Raw genomic sequence first — 20840 nt, forward strand, 5'->3', positions numbered from 1 at the left:
AAATAGAAATAAAGTATGATAAAACTCATACCCAGTAATGGTTCAGGGCAATGAATGTAAGTTAATGAAAAGAGCAATATTTTACAGTCACCTCTCCACATCTCGAAATCGAAGGGACCATCGAGATAGGGAGAAATCGAGACAAAGAACCCATTTTTGATGAATACTAGATTGAAAAACACTCCGTTGCCAAGAAAGAAATACACAAACAGACGTCATTTTGCGCTCCTAATTTGTTTTGAATCCCAAAACTTTGGTCTAGTAACCTTCGATATTGGTCATATCGACATACGGAGAGAAAATTGAGAACAGAAAAATCAACAGAAACACATCGAGATATGGAGATATCGAGATAAGGAGGATATCGAGATATGGAGAGTGAAAATGTATGCAGAATGATGGGACTTATAAATTAACGACATAGGGAGAGATATCGAGATGTAGAACATCGAGATGTGGAGAGTCGACTGTATAATCTCTTTTCGGGCGTTTCAGCTTGCATTAAATACTTATCATCGCAAACGTTTCGGTCAGGCTGTTGGACCATTTTCTGAGCTCGATACGGAAATCAACAAATTAATAATGTGTTTTTCTTTATCCGAGCTCACGGAAAATGCTGAAAAAGATCATAATTTGCTGTTCAAAAAGAGATAACTGACGATCATTATTAGCTATTGGATAGTTGGAGATGTTGCAGTTGGACAAAAGATCAAACATATTATCAAAAAATCAGTATAGAGAAATGTTGAAGAGTATCTTGTTAAGGCAATATAAGATCAAAATAATACCTGGAAAGTTGAATGAGAAACCAACAAATTAATATCAAATATGATCTGACAGATGACAAATAAAAAAAACAAAAGGTAGTCAGCCAGCACTGAACCCTTGACGTTCAGATTCGTATATGTTTATCATTTGGCTATGCCCTACAGTTAAAGGGAAAGACTTTTCAAATAATAGATTCTAGTGGGATATTGATTTAAATTTTTTTATCGATCCAATGCTGAGAAAATTAGCAATATTTTTGAAATTATGTTCTTCGAAATATGTCGTGAATCAAATTGTCATTAAAACTGACGAAGAACAAACAACAAAGCAAGCGCACTCACAACCGTTTGTCTTAACTGTTGCGGATTGAGATACAATAGAAAGAAAAATTGTCATGGCAATCTCAGGCGGCAACATTGTTGCAACCTTTTCAACCCGTGATTAATCAGTTATTTTAAACACAAAATCGAATTTGTTGTATGGATGCTGTTCAATAATGTGGCAATGTTTACCAACACGGAGAAAGTTCTAGAGAATTGCAATGCAAAGCCTATAAAATCGCTGTGAGCCCGGTCGTTGTCATATTCTGTTCAAGCGATGATAAACTGTTGTTACAGAACAGAATTGCTGCAACAAGAATAGGAGAGGACAATGTCTTTGTTGACAATTGATTCACTGGTCACCACAACAAGTAAGCAGTTTGCTGGACTGAAATATAGAAATTGATAATTTGTGTACCTTTTGTAAAAACTTTACGTATGTCACGAATATCCATCCAACATACAGTATCGGACATATAAAATGCACCAAAGCCGTTTTCCCATACAAAATGGTCAACTTTAGAGAGCTGTATCTCCGCCGTTTCTCAATCGATTCTTCTCAATTTTTCGGTGACGAACTACAAATTACCTCAATTTTTGATAACTGTTAAAAAAGTAGTGTGAAAGCTATTGGTTCAAAAGTTACAGATAGGTTGAATTTTGACATAAAAAATGCACCAAGACGAAAAGTGGTGTAAGGATTCTGTAAGAATCCTACCCAACACACATGATAATCTTGCATTAGTTTTTCATAAATTTCATGTCAATAATTTTTTTTTCGAAGATCTTCTCAATATTTTAAATAATTCTGCAAGGGTGTCGCTTGACTTATTTCAGAATTGTGTGAAAATAACGCCAAGAATTTTGTGAAAATCCAGTGAGATTTTGTTTGGCCAATTCGACCCACAGCTGTTGCTGAAAGTGGACAGCATGGCCTACAAGAAAAAAAAATATACACTGAAAATATATTATGTTTTTTCATGAAAAATTCAAAAATAAAACTTAAATTTTAAATTACACAAAAACCCCATTTGAAATATTTTTTTGAAATGTTCACCAGTAGTATGTAGTAATGTTGATAGTTAACAGATGTTTGGGAAAAAATTTCATTATGGAGAAATTTTTAATAATTTTTTTTTCTATGAACAACTTTTGGTCGATTTTCAAAATTTTGGTTTTTAATCATAATAAATACGTTCTGATGATACAAAAAAAATCATGAAATGATTCTGAACCATAATGATTATACGAATAATTTCTCTAGAAGTAGCCATTTTTTAATTATATCGAGTTTAATGTAAATATATTTTTTAGATATTAAAATAAGCCATTTTCATAAGACATTCGCGATTCTCCATCAATAATAATACGTTTTCGAGAGTTAGGACCTTATTTTTTCCATTTACTTTCCTAGATGGAGAATCGCGAATAACTAATGAAAATGACCTATTTTAATATTTAAATTATATTTTTTACAGTAAACTCGATACAATAAAAAATGGCTGCTTCTAGAGAAATTATCCATGTAATATTATTGGTACAGAATAATTTGGAGATTCTTATTGTATCATCAGAACGTATTAATTTTGACAAAAAAATAAAAAAATTCAAAATCGGCTAAAATTTGTTCTAAGAAAAACTTTTTTATGAAAAATTCCTCCATCATGAAACTTTGTCCAAAACATCTGTAAATTATCAACATTCCATGGAGAAAATTTTAAAATATTAAAAATGGGGTTTTTGTGTAGTTTAAAATTTAAGTTTTATTATTGATTTTTTTTATAAAAATAAACAAAATATTTTTTTAGTGTTTTTCTTTTACTTGTGGGCCATACGGCCCATTATAACTTCTTCATAGAACATTTTTCTCTAAAATCAACCGTTTCGGAGATAGAATTTTTCAAAAAAGCTGCACGCAGAAATTTATAGGCCATTTTCGGAAGTTATTCTTGAGTCAAAATGATCAATTTTTCTGTGGAAAACACTTATTCTATCATACCAAAAACATGTGCGAAATTTAATCCAAATCAAAGACTATCAAGCACGATTTAAATTTTTTTTCGACTCATTCTGGGTGGAATTCGTCAGCTTTAAAACTTCAACTTTAAGCTAAATTTCTAGGTAGAATAATTAAAAAATAAAACGAAAGTTCAGTTTGGGTATATAATAAGAGCAAAGAAAAAAAAATTTCTTGGTATACTCTAACTTCAAGTTGGTAAAACATTCAACGGGCCAGATATGAGACGAATCTTCATACTCTTCGCTGGTCACACAAAATGAAGCCGTGTGCCAGATGCGGCACGCGGGCCTAACGGTGGACCGCCCTAGTTTACATTAATCCTCAATGCTAAAAGTTGGCACTAGCGGCAAAAAGTATAGACAATAACCTTTTGAACATTCAGTTTCTCTCATTGGCCACCATGCGGCGGCAAAGATGTTTGTATTTCTCACTAATCGCACTTTGCTCGGTTCAGTGTTGATAGACTCACACTCAAATGTCAATCAATACGCTCTCCCGTAAGAGCAAACTCATTAGAGATCTGCCTCGAAAATTCACGCTTGAGATTTGGATGCATAATCACTCAATCAACTTAAACCGTAAAAAAATGATTCAGTCGCAAAACCCGTCAAAAATTCGTACAACCCGAAAGCTGTTATTTACGTTAGAACGAATTACTATAATTTTTCCAGACTAACAAGAAATTATTGTCTTACGTGAGTAAACTGTGGAAATACGAGACAATGAGTCAAAAAGGTGAGCCAACTCATCCATGATTTTTTGACTGCTGAGTTGCGAGCTTGACAACTCACGTATGAAAAATCTCAAGCGTGAGTTGAGAGAAATTGAGTTTTTCACAACACTGGCTCGGGTTCTCAAATTTCTCAAACTTCCAACACAAGTACATGGAAGAACGGTAGTCGAGGAATGTCAAAACGCATGGAAAATAATTTAAATGTTAATAGGGTAACGAATGTTTTTTTTTCGTTCTTTAACGCGCCAGCGGCAAAAAGTATAGGCAATAACCTTACGAACATTCAGTTTCTATCACTGTCCGCCGAGCGACGACACTGTTGTTTGTATTCCACTCACTGATTGCGCTACGCTGGGTTCTCAAATTTCTCAAACTATCAACACAAGCGCATGGAAAAACGGTAGTCGGAGAACTGTCAAAACGTATGGAAAATAATGAAAAACGTAAATTACTTGTAATTTAGAAACTGGATCAAAAATGTAGCGATTAGAAATCAAGTGCAAAGTGAATACATAACTTGTTGTGTTTAGTTCATCTTCCGATGTGTTTTGTTTGCTTCAGGATTTCGTTTTTACTACCACTGAAAATGAGCCTTTTCAGTTTGGAATATCGCCCTTTCTATGTTGTAGCTGACTGATGTTGTAGGCCTTTTCACATGATGTTCTAAATCAGCTGATCAGGAGGCTCTTTGACAGTTCTTCAATGGAAATGACACCCTCGTGTTTGCACCGATCCTTCACCGTAAACAAATGCATAGACGAACCTGTCACAAGAAAGGCCTATCTTCAGAAGCAAAGCAGATCCAAAATCATTATTTTTTAGAAAAGAAATCAAAATATTTGTACAATTGTCGCCAATTTTTGTAAGCAAACGTGTAGAAAAGTATGTTTGAGCTGTTGAATCTCTGATATCAAAAACATGTTTATCAAAAACATTTTAAATGTGTTAAAATATAGATAAATACTTTATATAAAGATAATGATTTCGGTATTCTCAAGTAACCAAATAGCACTTTAACTCAACAGTGCTAAATACAACTGGTATGCTTCAAATTAGCTATATAGCCCTAGACGCCCGAAAAATAACGCCCTATGTATCCAAAGTTATAATAGGCGCACAAATCATAAAATCGATATTGCACGCGGTAACAATTTTAAGTCATAAAGTCGACTAATTATTCTTTAATCGATATTTCTCCAAACTCGATGAAATGTATGGTCCCTTCAATTTAGCATACCTACTTTGGTCACTCTATAAGTTGATACCTCTCTGAATTAACAGGCAGCATTGAAAATGGTACAAATTTTTGATCTTTTTTGAAAAAAAACCCACACTCTTTTGTATTTTGATTACAAATTTTTAGATTTGCATTGATGAATGTAAACTGACAACGAAAATAATCAAGTGTATTTTTAATTTAATTGACATAATGATACTAATGGGGTGATACCTACATAACGTTAAATGCTGCAAAATTTATACAAGATCACTTGGTATGTCATAAAAAATCATGAAATATGCTCATGAATCTAGAATACATTAAAAATATCCTTCAAAGAGTTTTGTAAACGTCTCCATATTTTTGACAGTTTTCTTTTATTCGAATGTATTGGTCTGCATGCTGGCATGTATGTACTGGCCAAAGCATGTATTGGCATAAACATGTACTGGCATAAACATGTATTAATGATTTTAGCGACTGTCATGGTTTTTGATCATTTTTCATCAGTTGTGACCATTTTATTCTCCTAGCAACACTGTTGACGAGAACGCTATTGAAGTTCGTACAATCCCAGACAACCAGAAATCGCATGAAAATTCACTTTACAACTCGTTTATTCATACTAATTACATCAAACCCGCAAAACACCGTGGATAAACTCGTCAGATTGATGACCTTCCTCGCATTAAGGTGAAGATGAATCGAAGCCAAACTTCAAATTTTCAAGAGCACGGATCTGGAGAACCAAACATCCGTTTAAGCTGAAAACTTAATCGATTGGTCACTCGCTGGTGGTGACCAATCGATTAGGTTTTTAGCTCAAACGGGTGTTCGGTTCTCCAGATCCGTGCTCTTGAAAATTTGAGATTTGGCTTCGATTCATCTTCACCTTAAACACTTATTTTCTGAAAGTGTAGAACTAGCCCTCGTGCGTTAAAATACACTCAAATAAAGATTAAAAAAAAAAAAAAAAAAAAAACTTATTTTCTGAGTTCACTTGTACATTTTGTTTCGTCTTGTACACTCGTACAAACAAAATCGGATCACTTCGTAGCAGCTGTCAAATCAACATTTGTTATCATAAGTTGAGTCGCATACTATAACAGACTAGTTCGGTAGAAAATTTATACACTCGCATTGTATGTAATTATTCATCACATAATGTATGCACGCATATCGCCTCCACTTTTGTACGTAGAAGGCCTTTTCAAGACATGTTATAAGTGAAATGTTGCACATACAAAGCCTCCAGGTGATTTCGTTATACGTACATTTTGGTTGTCTGGGATGTGCACTTATGATATCGGACGACATGAAATAGTTTGATAGGGCCTTGTAATATTCCTTATCGCATAGTGGTATTATTATATATTATACAACCACCTCTTTTTACAATTGGAGCGTAAAAAAGGGAACTTAAATTGGAATTCAGAGCTTAAAAGCGTAGGTTCGAAAAATAATTAAGGCGAAGTAGGCCGTCATTGAATTTTTTACGCGTCGTTGATGATTGTTGCTAGCTCATCTCATGATTTCGGATCAAAGAAAATCAGTTTGTTTTGCACTGACACAGCTGAAAAAAAATCAGCACACTTTATGCATGTTAGCGCGTACAGTGATACTTTTTCAAGTCAATATAAACTATCAAGACTGAGTTTTATCACTTTGAAATGCAAGCTGAAAAGTCATCATTGTTGCCAAAACGAATGACGAGCTACTTAGCCTTGAAAGCAAAAAAAAAAAAAATCGTTTGTTCTCATTGAGTAGAAGTAGAGTAGAAGGCGAATGTCTATGTATGATGCCATTTTGGAATCCAAGACTTCCGGTTTTGGAAAATCACTTGAAACAAATGCAATACGTTTTTTTTTCGAACGGAACCGATGAGTAGATGCCGAAAATAGATGTCTGACGCCGTTTTGGAATTCAAATTAGACATCCATTTTCGGCATCTTGGTTCTTGCTCCCATAAATACTACTCATATTGCCAGGATTTCAAGTGATTTTCACAAATCGAAAATCGTCGTCGTGGATTTCAAAATGGCGTCAACCGTCGATTTCCGGCATCTACTCATCGGTTCCGTCTCGTAAATACCCATATTGCATGAACTTAAAGTGATTTTCACAAACCGGCAGTAGCCATCTTGGAATCCAAGATGGCGTCGGACATCGATTTCCGGCATCTCTTTATTGGTCCCGTTCCAGAAATACTCATATTACATTGGTTCTCGTCGGTCGTCATCAGACAGCAGCGTAAATTGAAATTTAGAGCGTAAAAAAGTGAGCGTAAAAAGGTTTGGCTTGATAAGACCAAAATATAGATGGTCATGTCATTATGAAAGGCAGTATAATATTTGCCATTGATGCGAATGCGGAGCCCAGATAGCCGCAGTGGTATATGCGCAGCTATTCAGCAAGATCAAGCTGAGGGTCGTGGGTTCAAATCCCACCGGAAAATCTTTTCGTAAAGGAAATTTTCTCGACTTCTCAGGGCAAAGAGTATCTTCGTACCTGCCACACGATGTACACAAGCAATAATGGTCAATTAGCACAGAAAATTCTCAGTTAATAACTGTGGAAGTGCATAGAACACAAGCCAGCTGAGAAGCAGGCTCTGTCCCAGTTGGTACGTAACGCCATAAAGAAGAAGAAGCGAATGCTCCTACCAGTATTGGAATCTTCTTGAATGAAATCTTGTATGAAATTTCAAAGAAAAGTCATAGTCCAGGTTTTTCCAAATTGATTCGATATCAACTCATGGATATCATCCAAAAAATAGGATACTAAGGTTACTGATTTCTAAAAGATTTATGTTGACTTTATTACTTCATATTTCCATGACTCCACGATGGTCCTTTTAATATCGGCTCATGCAAGTTAGTCTATATATATTGGATTACCTGCTTTGACCTGAGTTTTCTCATTTTATATTGTATGGGAAAATGCATCTAACTTCAAATTTCTTGAGAATGGAAGCCGTGATCAAAAAAATACTTGCTAGACATGAGAGCCGTAATCATCACGCACAACCGGTACCAAATATTTTTTTCTAAAATACTTCCCAATTTTGAGAAATAATTCGTTAGATGCCATACAAATACGCTTCCACATTATAGCACGCCTTTCCTTGCGCCTGATACATAGGCAGTCTGCTTACCAAACAAGCAAGCCACCCCTACACTTTTCCGCATGAACTGGCGTAGACACAGTTTGATGATGCAATCAATTCCACCCCTCTCATTGGTTAGCATTTTGACGTGATAGGCGCCATTGTTGCCTAAAAATAGAAGATCACCAGCTCTTACACATAGATGGTGTCTGTTAATCCCAAGCATTCATCCGTTTGGTTCCTTGTGTAAATGCAGCTGATCTAGCGATACTGGAGTAGCATCCACGAGTTTAGAAACTACAAGAAATATAAAATATGTACTTGAAAATAATGAAAAACAAAATATGTTAAAGGCTTCCATGATATTTACAGTGTTAGTTGCAATGCATGATTTCAAACAATCCCTCTGTCATAGGTAGGTTGATTTAAAAAAAACCTCATGGTGCAGCGCTGAAGACATTTTCGCACGGTTACATTAAAACTTCTTTAGTCCACAACCCCTAGAGGGTCGCGATCCACAATTTGGGAAACTATGTTGCAGACATTGTATGGTTGCACAGAACAAAAGATGCAAGTCAGGCTACAATACTTTCCATTCAAAGCAGCAGCTGTGGTATGTCGTGGCCTGATCGAACGTGTGAAACTTAGCTGAATTTAGTTCGATTATTAGTGAAATTGATGGATCCGAATGGGAAGAGATCCCATGTCTGGCCATGATGAATCTCCGTTCCGACCGTTCGCAGATCACCCGGAGCCATGAATAATGCAAATTGCCAATTTTCCGCCGAAAATTTCCCACCGCATCACTTGCCAGTGCGAATTTGAATTTCAATTCGTCGAAAATTTATCGTCTTCCGGCAGACGGTGTGATGGTTGATCGATTTACGGTCGCAGCTTCCCCAGAATGCTTCATGGTGACGTGATTACAGCGGGATGATCGCTGGTTCATTTACGGACTCGACTTCTGCTTCAGAAAGTCGTCCTTCAAGGTTGGAACCCTACAAATGTCACCGAAATGACACCTCCCGAGCAGCAATAATTAATCAAAATCGATACTTTCCGAACATGTGTCTGATTGTGCGCCAGGGTGGCGGAATCGATCCACTTTGGTTTGTCCAGGTGATGATGACCTCTACCCAGTTTCACAGCACCCCCAAAGGCTATGGGCGAAGACTACGGAGACGACGATGACGAGCGCACAATTTAGCACGGTCCATGTACGGCAGGTTGCTGCTGGAAACGAGTTTTAGGTGTCATCCGGTGCGGAGCCGCGCAATTTCGCACTTACCGGCACTTCCAAGTCCGAGCTCACTCTCCGAGTAGGGGTCCAAGCGCATGCAAATAAGGCCGGTAAGCCAGATATTTTCGGTGTTGACTGCGCATTTCAACGGGTTTTCGTGTTTGGTATGTATTTTTTTTAACTTTCAAGAATCCGTCAATGTAATAATCTTCATCATTGAAACTTCAAAAGCAGTTTTTTTCTGTTCAAAGCTGTAGAGTATTCGGTATTATTATTTGTTTTTAATAGTTCTACCATCAAATTTTGTAGGGTAAATGATGGCTTCGGCACCCTGAGGGTATTTTCGGCAGCACTAACTTATTGTCCTTGTCAAAATTTATCTACGGAACAAGAGTTAACTTCAATGTACTCAACATATTCCTTGAACTATAATCTTCCTTGTGAATCTCATCTTTCACAAAAATATTATATAACATGGGTTTAATCATTAAATGAAATAAATGCATACGAAATTATCGTCATTCGTGAGCTGCCGAATAAAACAACACAAGAACTGCTTAAGAAAAACTCACCACTTAAAACGGTCCAATTCTCCGCTCCAATTCCATTTTTTTCACAAAAACTACGCACCGATCACTTATGCACTATTGAGCTTTCAATTTGTATATAAAGCACTCGAAAATACTTAATTTTAATGCTTCAAATCACAAATTAAAATTAATGCACTTTGATTTCCTCGGCAATCACTTTTTATTACTGGACAAGGTTGCCAGGAAGCCATACTCAATTGCGGTGTATTAATTATTCACAATTTAAATTCATACAAAAAGTCAAACACAACTCATTAATTTATTGGAATTAGGCAACAAAGCATGCATTGGTAATAATTGAGCCTTTCAATATTTTCCTTTTCCTGCGTATTGTAGCGCATAAACATCAATATACTGAGAAACATATAAAACATAGTCTTTTAATAGCTTAACTATTTTGGCAACACTCCTGTTGTTCTACAGGCAATTCGCGACTACGAAGCAAAAAGAAATTGCACAATGCATTCGCGCCAACGGAAAACCTCGTAAGGAACTGTCATCGTGTACGTGAAAAAAAGCAAAAAACATCTCTCCTTGTTTTTCTCACAGAAAAACGAAGAAAACATCAGCAGCTTCGTAGTCGCGAATCAGAGGATGATGTTTATTTGTCAAGTCATAAGTGAATTGATTTGCAAAGGGTCTATTCTGATTTTCTCATACACTGAGAATATTTTTTTTTTTTTTTTGTTTTTTTTTTAGGCACTCCGTGCTCATGGCCACTACTGTGCCGGAATCAGTTTATCTGTATCTTCCTTACCGATACAGTTCTATTTTTTAGCTAATCTATATTTACATCTGCTTTCACTCTCTTCTGCTCTTTTGCTCTCACACCGAGCAGGTAGGAGAGTGCTCTGCTGTTGGTCCAATCGATTTCCATAAGCCATAGTCCATTGCTCTTGCAGTGGTTCGTTTTGCCGTGTTCCTGAGTCGTTTGATGCTAGCTGCCTGCGAAGTGGGTCAGTTTGTCTCAGTCACCATCTGATACTGACGGAGGATGGATGTGTTCCCCTAAGCACGGTCCTCCGTGCGGCGTCTTCTGGTGGCTGGACGGGTTATTTTTTTGGAGGGGCTGGGAATTGAATCCATGACCTTCCGCTTATGAAGCGAAAGCGTAACCTCAAGGCTACGGACCCCCCTACTGAGAATAATATGAACGCAAATAAATTTTGATGGTTAAGTTTGGATTTTGATCATCCGAATAAGCCGATCGAACAATATTCGGAGAGTGCTAATCATAAACGAACAAAAAATCGTGAAACATCGCAACCGAATTTTTTTTTAAGTTACCATTCACTATCTCGGTAATAACATGGTGATAGAGCATTCAAGAGCAGCAACCTTTACAGACTACAACCATATCGAGCCATTCAGCGAATAGTTCAATTCACGGTGAAATTATTTACCTTTCGCATTTGAAGAAATTTAAAAACAACTGCGCAAGTACCGTCGTTGGGGGTGAGATTTGGCCAAAAATATGTAAGTCCTCATTTATTTCCAAACAACTTTCGGAATTTGCATGATATGTTCGGCTAAATAAGAGAATACTTTGCCAAAGCTGAACAAATGATTGAAATTTGATTATTTTCCTCTTAATTAACGAAAATTGGTCCAAACTCACCCCTTCGAGGGGATGACATTTGGCCAAACAAACAACACTCAGGAAACTGAACTATCGATAAACATAGGAACCCCTTATGAAAATTCGCCACAAGACATCGGATTGAAATTCATAAATTTACCTTATTAAACCGAAATTTGAAAACAACAATACTTTTCGCGGCATCGTGGAATCGAACCAAGAACCTTGCGATCAATCGGCTCGTGCACACTCCCCTTTTCTATCGACGCCTTAATGTGGGGTGATGCTAAAACGATACAAACAGCTTTCGTATTGCAATAATCGTTCCATCATTCTTAAGGCAAAATATATGAATTTCTATAGTCCAGTTCACTGCGTGTAGAATAGATACGCAATAAGAACAAATCAAGAGATTCGTGTTCCTTTCGAGTTTTCTAGAGCTTTCCAATATGATGGATCATATGATGGACAGGAATGTGAGATTTCTGAATAGTATTCGTCCACCTAAAAGCGAGATTATCTGTGAAGCCTTAAAAGTGACAATTTAAAAAGGCCTTTTTCAAGCTTTTTTCGATGATTTATTAAAAATAAACTACTAGTTCTATGAATCTTATATTTTGATGGTACATAATTTCAAGGATTATCACAGTTATTATATTGAAAAGGTGATATATTCCGAAAACTGACAGCTACTTGATGACGTCATTCCTATCCATCTCGAACAAATTTGTGAAAAAACTGATCTAGTGATCCTGATGGTATATAGTACCGTAAATTCGGGTGTAATTGGTATGCTAGTCCGTTGTCTAGTGTGGTGCTTCCTTCAAAGGACAAATCGTCCACTGGAAGCATTAACGTGTCGGTGTCTTCTTAAAAAAAAATAATAAAAAAAGAAAAATAATAATTGATTAGTAGGGTGAAATTGATCACCATGTCACGCGATTTTATTTCTTACTAAAAGTGCACCAAATTCATTGCAACCTATAGTTAAAGAACGTTGTTTGTCTTGAAAAATGTCTAATTGTGTATAGTGAATTTTTTTGTGTCACAGAATGTTTATTTCTAGGAAAATAATGTAAAATTCTAGAATCAAATTTGGTGTGAAATTGATACACATCCATAAACTTCTAGTTCTAAATAAGGATTTAGACATGGTGTAAACCTGAAAGTTTGTGAGGATGCTAAAAATATATCCCCTAAACAGATTTTACTATCCAAACTCTTACCAATTTGTTCGTTTTGTTAAAAAATTTGATTTTCTGCTACAAAGAGGGAAAATCCTTTGGAAATTGCCTACATTTAGGCGCTTTTTGCGATATTCTTGAAATTTAATTATTGATTATTTCCATAAATATTGTCTCGTTAAGAATTTGGGAAGCATATTTGGATTCAGGAGGCCCAAATTAATTATGTAGAGTTGATTTCAAAACTAACAATGATCATATTGACAAGTGATCAATTTCACCCCGAAATAGGATTCCACGCTTTTTCAATTTTAGAGCTGATTTTTGGCACTAACATCACATTTGTTAGAAAATTTCGGTACATGAGCCAATGAGGTTCACCATCGTACTTGTTTGCATGCATTTAGTTGTACGGTATTGATAACATTTCAGAAATCATACCAAGAAAACAGTGAAAAATGATCAATTTCACCCTTAAATACGGTACGAAAGAAGTGAAACCAGTGTGTAGCAAGTGGTGAGTTACAGTCGCCAGCACTAACCATAAGACGGTGTGTCCATCTTTTTCTCTTTTGTGATTTCTTCCTTTTGTAACGACAAAAGTCATGCGTGTTGTTTGAATGCGGACGGATGGTGTGGATCAGGAGCGAATAAAAGGGATAATATTCCGGCGCTAATTTTAAATCAACATCCAGCGGTGGCAGTAACGCGCAGACAATATTATGCGCAATTCCAACGCAATTCTGAAATTCAAATTATCCAATTGTTGCGTTCCGTGGATTTTCCTTGCAGAGCACAATACATATTATGAACCAATTAACAATGACGTCACGCTGCACGTTTTTGATTGGTTGGTACGTTCTTGGTTAGAATCGCACCTGCTGCAAGTTTATAACCATGGCATGTCAATTTTCACAGCCAAAATGCTGCCACAGTGAGACTTGATACAAAAAATATTCGATGAAATAAATGAAAACGAAATTAGGCTGCGTCCATTTGAGCTTACTTCTCACCCCGCTACAGCGTTACGTAATGTGTGGACGGCGCCTTAGTCTGCACAAATTAAGTGGCGTTGTGCATTCAATTTTATTCTTTGTTACTGTTTTTATATCTGCAACGCTGTTTTCAGTGTAGTCTGTATTTTTCTGCATTGGCCCTTTCAGCGAGTAGAACATAATGAGTGACGTTTAATTTCAGTCATTGTCAACACATGCGAAAAGTAACCAATACATGAGCTAGTTTTTGCACAGTTTTGGATTGCCGAAGTGAACATTTTTGTTGCCGACAATAGTAATTGCATTGCCGATAAAAGAACAAGTGCCTCGTGACTTTGGCGAGGAAAAACAGATGATTTAGAGAACAAAATAGTGCTTTGTGTATAATAACCAATAAATAAAGAGTGCTCAAGTGTATTTCAGGTGTCTCCTGTTAATTTTTGTGCTTAATCGTTGTGTATAATTGCCTTTTTCAAAGTCCAGCTGCTTAGATTGCCGAGAATACGTAAGTTCCCCTAGATGTTATTCAATTTCTTCATCGCACATCAAAGAAAGATTTCACATGTCAAAATCGAGTACCTCCACTAAGGGAGCGTTTACCCTAGTGTCCAATCGAATCGATCCCGATTCTCATCATTTGTACGATTGTGATCATTCGAATGCAGCGATGCTTCCAGCATCACGATGGAACGTGACTGAATTCTAATAGCGGACCAGCTTTATCCCGGCGACCCAGATTCCCATCACCCAACTTGCAGCAATCGAAATGCTTTAGAGTTCTGTGGGTAATTAGATCAACGATTATCATTTCTCGATGCCCCACTGACTATCTGGAGTCCCACGAATCGACCGATCCTCTATTTTTTGCAGCGAGGAATCGTGTTCTGGCCGCACTCGCAGTAGGTCACTGGGTAAAGATCTACCACGGACTCCTCCGGAGGATCCAGATCCAGATTCCCAAATGAAGACCCTGTGAGCCGGAGTACCTTTTTCGCTGCAGGTTCACGATTCGGCGATCGCAAATGATTAAGTGCGCTGCAATTCGCGAACCGGGAAGCCACAGTAAGTAAGACATTATGATTATACATCTGTTTTCTCTGTGCACTGAGTTGGAGTGCTTGGAATCGTGACTCCGAAATCTAACGGCAGCGGCCCTCAGCAGAAACTTGTCTTATTTTAATGTGGTTCACTGAAATCATTGCGAAACATTTGTGCAAAACTTTTACGACCAGGAAGAAGTCGCGTATAACTGACGAGCAGCCACAATTCGGATTGCGCTTGGCTCAGTTGACCAACAGTAGTCGTAAACCAGCGTCAACCGGACGACATCCGGTCAAGTTCTCGCTTTCCGTCCAAAGAAAACTAGTTCACCTAGTTTCCACCGACAAACGTCTCGTTACTGTGTTTCCACCAACATATATCACATCCTCTTGTGAGCAAAACGCTCAAAAGTCTCAGTCACGACATCTAGCGGAACTGTCCGGACGATGGCTCAGGTCATGCTCGTTTTACAGCGACCTGATGGCCCCCTCTTTGGTCTTGAATTATTCATATATGGTAAAATTCTGCGCGCATGTAAGTCATGTTTTGTCGTTTCCAGAACCCCGCTTTCCCGGTCCCATCCAATCAACCGGAATAGACGAATTTGTTCTCCACGCTTGCAAAGCAGTTTTTTTTGGTTTGCTCGTTTCGGACGCAAATAGGTCGACGGATGAGCCCTTTACCAGTGCGAGGTGGTGTCTCAGGGGCGTAGCCAGACTTGGGGCAGGAGGAGGAGAGAAGATTTTTCTTCGGGAATACCCCTTCATGTATTCCCGGGAATTCTCCGGAGAATTGGGTCCTGAAGCCCTGTTCCAACTTTAGTACCAAACGCTTAAGCTTAGGTCAAAAAATATATTTACTCAATTTTGGTATGTTTTTCGTTTGTTTAAGTAGAAATAATTTTGTTTTGTTTTTTTTTTTGAGATTTTGTCACATCCTTTGGTTCAAGCTCTAATTTTGAGTGTATTTTGTTTTCCGTGTCCCTTCCGAAGTGTCCCCATTAAACATTTGACATTTCAACAGCCGACTATAAATCGATTAAAAAAATCGGTCGATTGTTGCACCGACGCTTATGGAAGTTTAACACAAGGATCAACCGAATATCACCTGATTAAATAGGGTGTACCGACGGGATCCTACTAAATAGGTGGATAAGTCGATTGTTTCTGTAAAATCCAACAAAGTTGACCTACTTAACACCAGATTTCATCGGTCACTCGATTGAAACTGGCAACATTGCCAAAAGTGCAAGGAACAGAATGAAGTGAAATGGAACGCTGTGTTACGGAACTAAGAATCAAAACAAAACAGTGAAAGAGGTAACCAGAAACACGGTTCTAGGATGACTAGATGTTGAAATTGAAAACGAACCCCGATGGTTTGCATGAGGTATCGTTTAAAACAACGGGGGTTCACGGTATAGCCGTTATTTGAGCGGGAAAATTTGCCAAAGTAGTAGAAAGAGCACGCTCTATCGTCTTATTGGATAAAAATAAAATTTTATCAAAAACAATAGCACCCTATTTTACAGGGATTCTGTTCCCTAGCAAACTTGTATCCTTCGATTCCCTAGCAAACTTGTATCCTTCTGTAAGTCAATACCTCTCTCACTCAATCTCCCGTAACTCGAGGCAACCTTTTTCAGTTTCCTATGCAAATTTGCCGCCTTAACTCGATGTTTTCATAAAAAGTTTCAAATATCCTCCAAACGTTAATAAGTATCATGAATTTTGTATATTATATTCATCAGCAGAAGGTCATGGGTTCAATCCCTTTTCTAGTACTCTGTAGTAAGTGTTTTCTTCAAGTCGAGTGAAGAAAAAGATTATTAATTTAAGTGAAAAAAAATCTGGCGGCCATCTTAGGTTTTGACGCCATCTTGATTTTAAGCAGTAGAGTATGTTTTTTACCTCGTTTCGAGACTATCTCTAAGAGCAGGTTACTTATACTTTTCTTCTTATTTCTACATTTTCTGCTAGTCAGATTGATTTGTTATAAGAACAGGTTACTGACAGAATGAAAGAATGATTCTTCGTCATATCTTTGAGTTCAAGAATCTATATAAATAAAAAAAGAAATGGTGTTTATGTGTCACGAAATGTCTGGAGAATAAGTCAACGGAATTACCTGATTTTTTCATTGATGGATTCGACAAAGGGATGTGACGTGCTTGTGAGTCAGTCAAAACATTTGTTAAAATCAACCGGAAAAATGATGAAAACGGGAAACACTATACTGACATTTTCTGAGGGATTTTGGCACGGCCTACTTCACAGCCTACTGCTTGGCAATACAGTGTTGGCTGGGACATCAAGTAATGAAAAAAATCAATACATGAAAACCTATGATTAAAATAAACAAACAGTTTTATAATTACCGTGGTGAATCAAAACCCGGACGGTACCAATATCCGGACACTATGGTAATATTTATCAATTAAGAGTAAAATTGAATGTTAAAACGTTGATTTCAGATTGAACCTTCAAATATGAACATAACTTATCAATGTACATTCACTTGTAATCTAGTTACCATTGCCAAAATAGTAAAAATAACGAAAACATAAAAGTTGCTTCAGTAGAATGATTTTTCTTCGCGGTGAAAGTGATTTTGTCAATAGCATCGATGAGCACACTCACAACGTTTAGTGTAAAACAATGAGTCAAAATATTGGTTTTTAAGTAGTGTTTACAATATAATTGTTCACGAAGTGATAGCTTACGAGTTTAGTGGAACCATATTTTAGAAATATGCAGTGAATATCTGTTTTAAGTGCAAAGAAGTGTCTGTCCGGTTTTGGATCCAGATGGTTTTAAATCCGGACATTGAAGTGAAATCTTATATCTTGATGGTGTTTAAATATTTTTTCAATGAAAATCAAGACAAAACATTAATTTACACCAAAACATGCCAATTAAGTGTTAAGAACAATTCAACGCATCGTGAAGTGTAGCAAAATTGAACAAATCACTAAAAGTTGCAGTTCAACCTTCAGGCGTTTCAGTCCAGGTAACCAAATAGCAATCTTTTATTACATTTCAATATTTGAACTATTACAGTAAATATGCATTCCACAAGCTTTTGAAAATGTGTTCAATTCAGTCGATTTCAAAACTTCTATGTGATTGGTTTTCATAATTTCATGTTAAAATGTAGCTGTCCGGATTTTGATGCAAAAGTGTCCGGATTTATAGGCATTACTTGCTTCAGGTGTCCGGATTTAAAGACAAGACGATCCATATTGTTTTAAATATTTTAATGTTATAATCTAAATTATTATCAGAAAATTCATTATATTTACTAAGATCTGGCATAAAACTATTCATTTGATTCAAAGACTTTAATAAAATACCAAGAATACTCATTGAAAACGAGGTTTAAACATATGTGCATGCTTAAGTGTCCGGGTATTGATTCACCACGGTATATGCTTTGTTGTTCAATGAATGATGATTATAGATTGTGCGTTGGGACATTAGTAAATCTTGTGGTGATATGTAAAACATTGCCACAAGTAGAGGGTCTTGTTTCCCGGACTTGAAAAATTCCGGGATTCGGGATTTTATTTTCAAAAATCCCGGGATTTCCCGGGATCCCGGGACAAAAATCAAATACAGTCATCTCTCCCTTACTCGATATTGAAGGGACCATCGAGTTAGGGAGGTATCGACTTACAGAACACAAAACCAGTGCATCTGCAATTCAAGGGACCATCGAGTTAGCCATGAAAACCAAATTTTACTATGGTTCTCTAACTCGATATCGAGCTACGGAATATCGAGTAAGGGAGAGTTAACTGTACTTCCAAAACAACTATAGAACAGTCAAAGCGGGTTTTAAAGCAATTTTTATTTTTATAGAATAGTCTTTCTAATAACCGAACCTATTTTTGAAGGTTAAGTTGAATTCTTATAACAAAAAACAATGCTATCTTAAATTTAATTCATAAATATTTCACATATCTGCAGTCGAAGTTAATGGTCATTTATTAAAATTAATTTGAAACGAAATTCAATCCTGATGCATAAAGTATATACCGTTATAGGTATAGGTCACTCTCAAATTTCAACAAGAAGTCTTTTAAAATCTACTCTGAATTTGCAACTTATTTACATTGTTATATCATATGGAAACTTCATGCTTTTGAATTATTGACATAACTGCCACGTTAGACGTTACAGCCAGGTTGGGCATGTTAGTCCAGGGAAAGTCTAAGGTACACCGGGAAAATTAAAACGGTCAGGGTAAATCGCCAATTGTTCAACGGTCAAAACGCTATTATTTGAAAAAAATACAACAATACTTTCTAGTTCAACATGCAATTTCGAGAAATCCCGGGATTTTCAAAAATATCCCGGGATTCGGGATTTTTTAGATCCCGGGATTTCCCGGGATTTTTGTCCCGGGATTCCCGGGACAAGACCCTCTAGCCACAAGTAGTTTTAATGTGAAACATTACCAAAAGTGCATTTATCTATAGTGGAAATCTTAAGTTTTTGAGCTTAAAAAATCCTTGATTTTTAAAGCCATGAAGTAAATACTGCTCATCTAGTTTTTGTAGCCTATCTAACTTAAATTTCTCTCAGCTTTCGGATGGTGACTTCAGAGTTCAAAACAAGCGGTGTGCTAATAGTGAAAAAAAAGTTTTTCTAACAAAATTCAAGGAGGCTGCCAAATTTTGATGTTGCGAAGAATGTTGCCACATAATTTTACAGCGATTTAGTGAGGAAGCATCCAGGCATTATTCCGAATGCCATAACCTAAACGCCATTACCCCGAATTCCATCACCCCGAATTCCATTACCCCGAATGACATTACCTTGAATTCCAATATCGTGGAGGGAAATGTCATCAATATCATCATGTCAAGATAATTGTTAATTCGAGGAAATTGCATTCGGAGTGATGGAATTCGGGGTAATGGTACATTCGGGGTAATGGAATTCGGGGTGATGGCAATCGGGGAAATGGCATTCGAGGAAATGGAGTAGAATCGGAGAGTAGGCTCAAGCGGTACGGCTCATACAAAAATTTAAAAACTTCCATACAAAAAGCGTAACGGAGGGGGGAGGAGATGGGGTACAAAGTTTCAAATTTAAGTGTTACGTAATAAATGTGCTGCATGAACACCTGTTTGTATCGTACAATGGTATATAATCTGGGGTGTAAACACTGGTGCTATGGCGAATACCAGTGCACCTCCCCTACTAGTCATAGAGTTCTTTCAGTTATTTAACATTATAAGTTTGAAATATCATAAGTTTATAGGTATAACACAAGATTTCTCCCGGAAATTGACATAACAATTGGAAATAATACAGACATTTCTCCAGCGGTTTCACCAAGAATTTTCCAAAAAGTTGTTATAAGTATTATATCTTGATATTTATCCGAAACAATAATAAAGTTCTTAGGGGGCAGAGAGCCGTACTGCAAGACAAAACTGAGAGTCGTGTGTTCGAATCCCACCGGTCAAGGATCTTTTCGTAAAGGAGATTTTCTCGACTTCCCTGAACGACGATACTCTTCGTATCTATCACACGATATACACATGCAAAAATGATCAATCCGCAAAGAAAGCTCTCATTCAGCAACTGTGGAAGGGCTCATAAAAAAACTATGCTGAGAAGCGAGAATAGTCCCAGTGGGGACGTAACGCCAGAAAGAAGAAGAATAATTGAGTTTGTTCAAAATTTATAGCCCTGATTTCTTTAGCAATTTTTTTTAGGATTTCCTTCAGTATTTTTAGATATTACTTTAAAAATTCAATTAAAAATTTCTCCAAGAATGCACTAGAAATTATTCCAGAGATGTTTCAAAGAATTAATCCAAAGTCTTATTCACATTTTACCGCTGAAATTTATGTTAAAATTCCTCCAAGAACATCTCAAAGATTTTTTCAGAGTATTCCTAAGGAAATTTGTCAAACAATTATTCCAATTATCAACATTATCAGGAATTATTGAAAAGAATATGCTTGATAAGATGTATTTCTAAACAAAATCTTGGAACAGTTTCTGATAGAATTTTTGAACTTATTCCAGG

General features: G+C 36.7%; 1 protein-coding gene across 3 annotated transcripts in view; it reads right to left on the reverse strand.

The window, feature by feature from the left end:
• The window catches only part of LOC5570412 (cadherin-86C), a 649107-nt gene that overhangs the window by 382914 nt on the left and 245353 nt on the right, over positions 1–20840 (reverse strand). The window lies entirely within an intron of this gene.

This window comes from Aedes aegypti, chromosome 1 (assembly GCF_002204515.2).
Source record: "Aedes aegypti strain LVP_AGWG chromosome 1, AaegL5.0 Primary Assembly, whole genome shotgun sequence".
Lineage (NCBI taxonomy): Eukaryota > Metazoa > Arthropoda > Insecta > Diptera > Culicidae > Aedes > Aedes aegypti.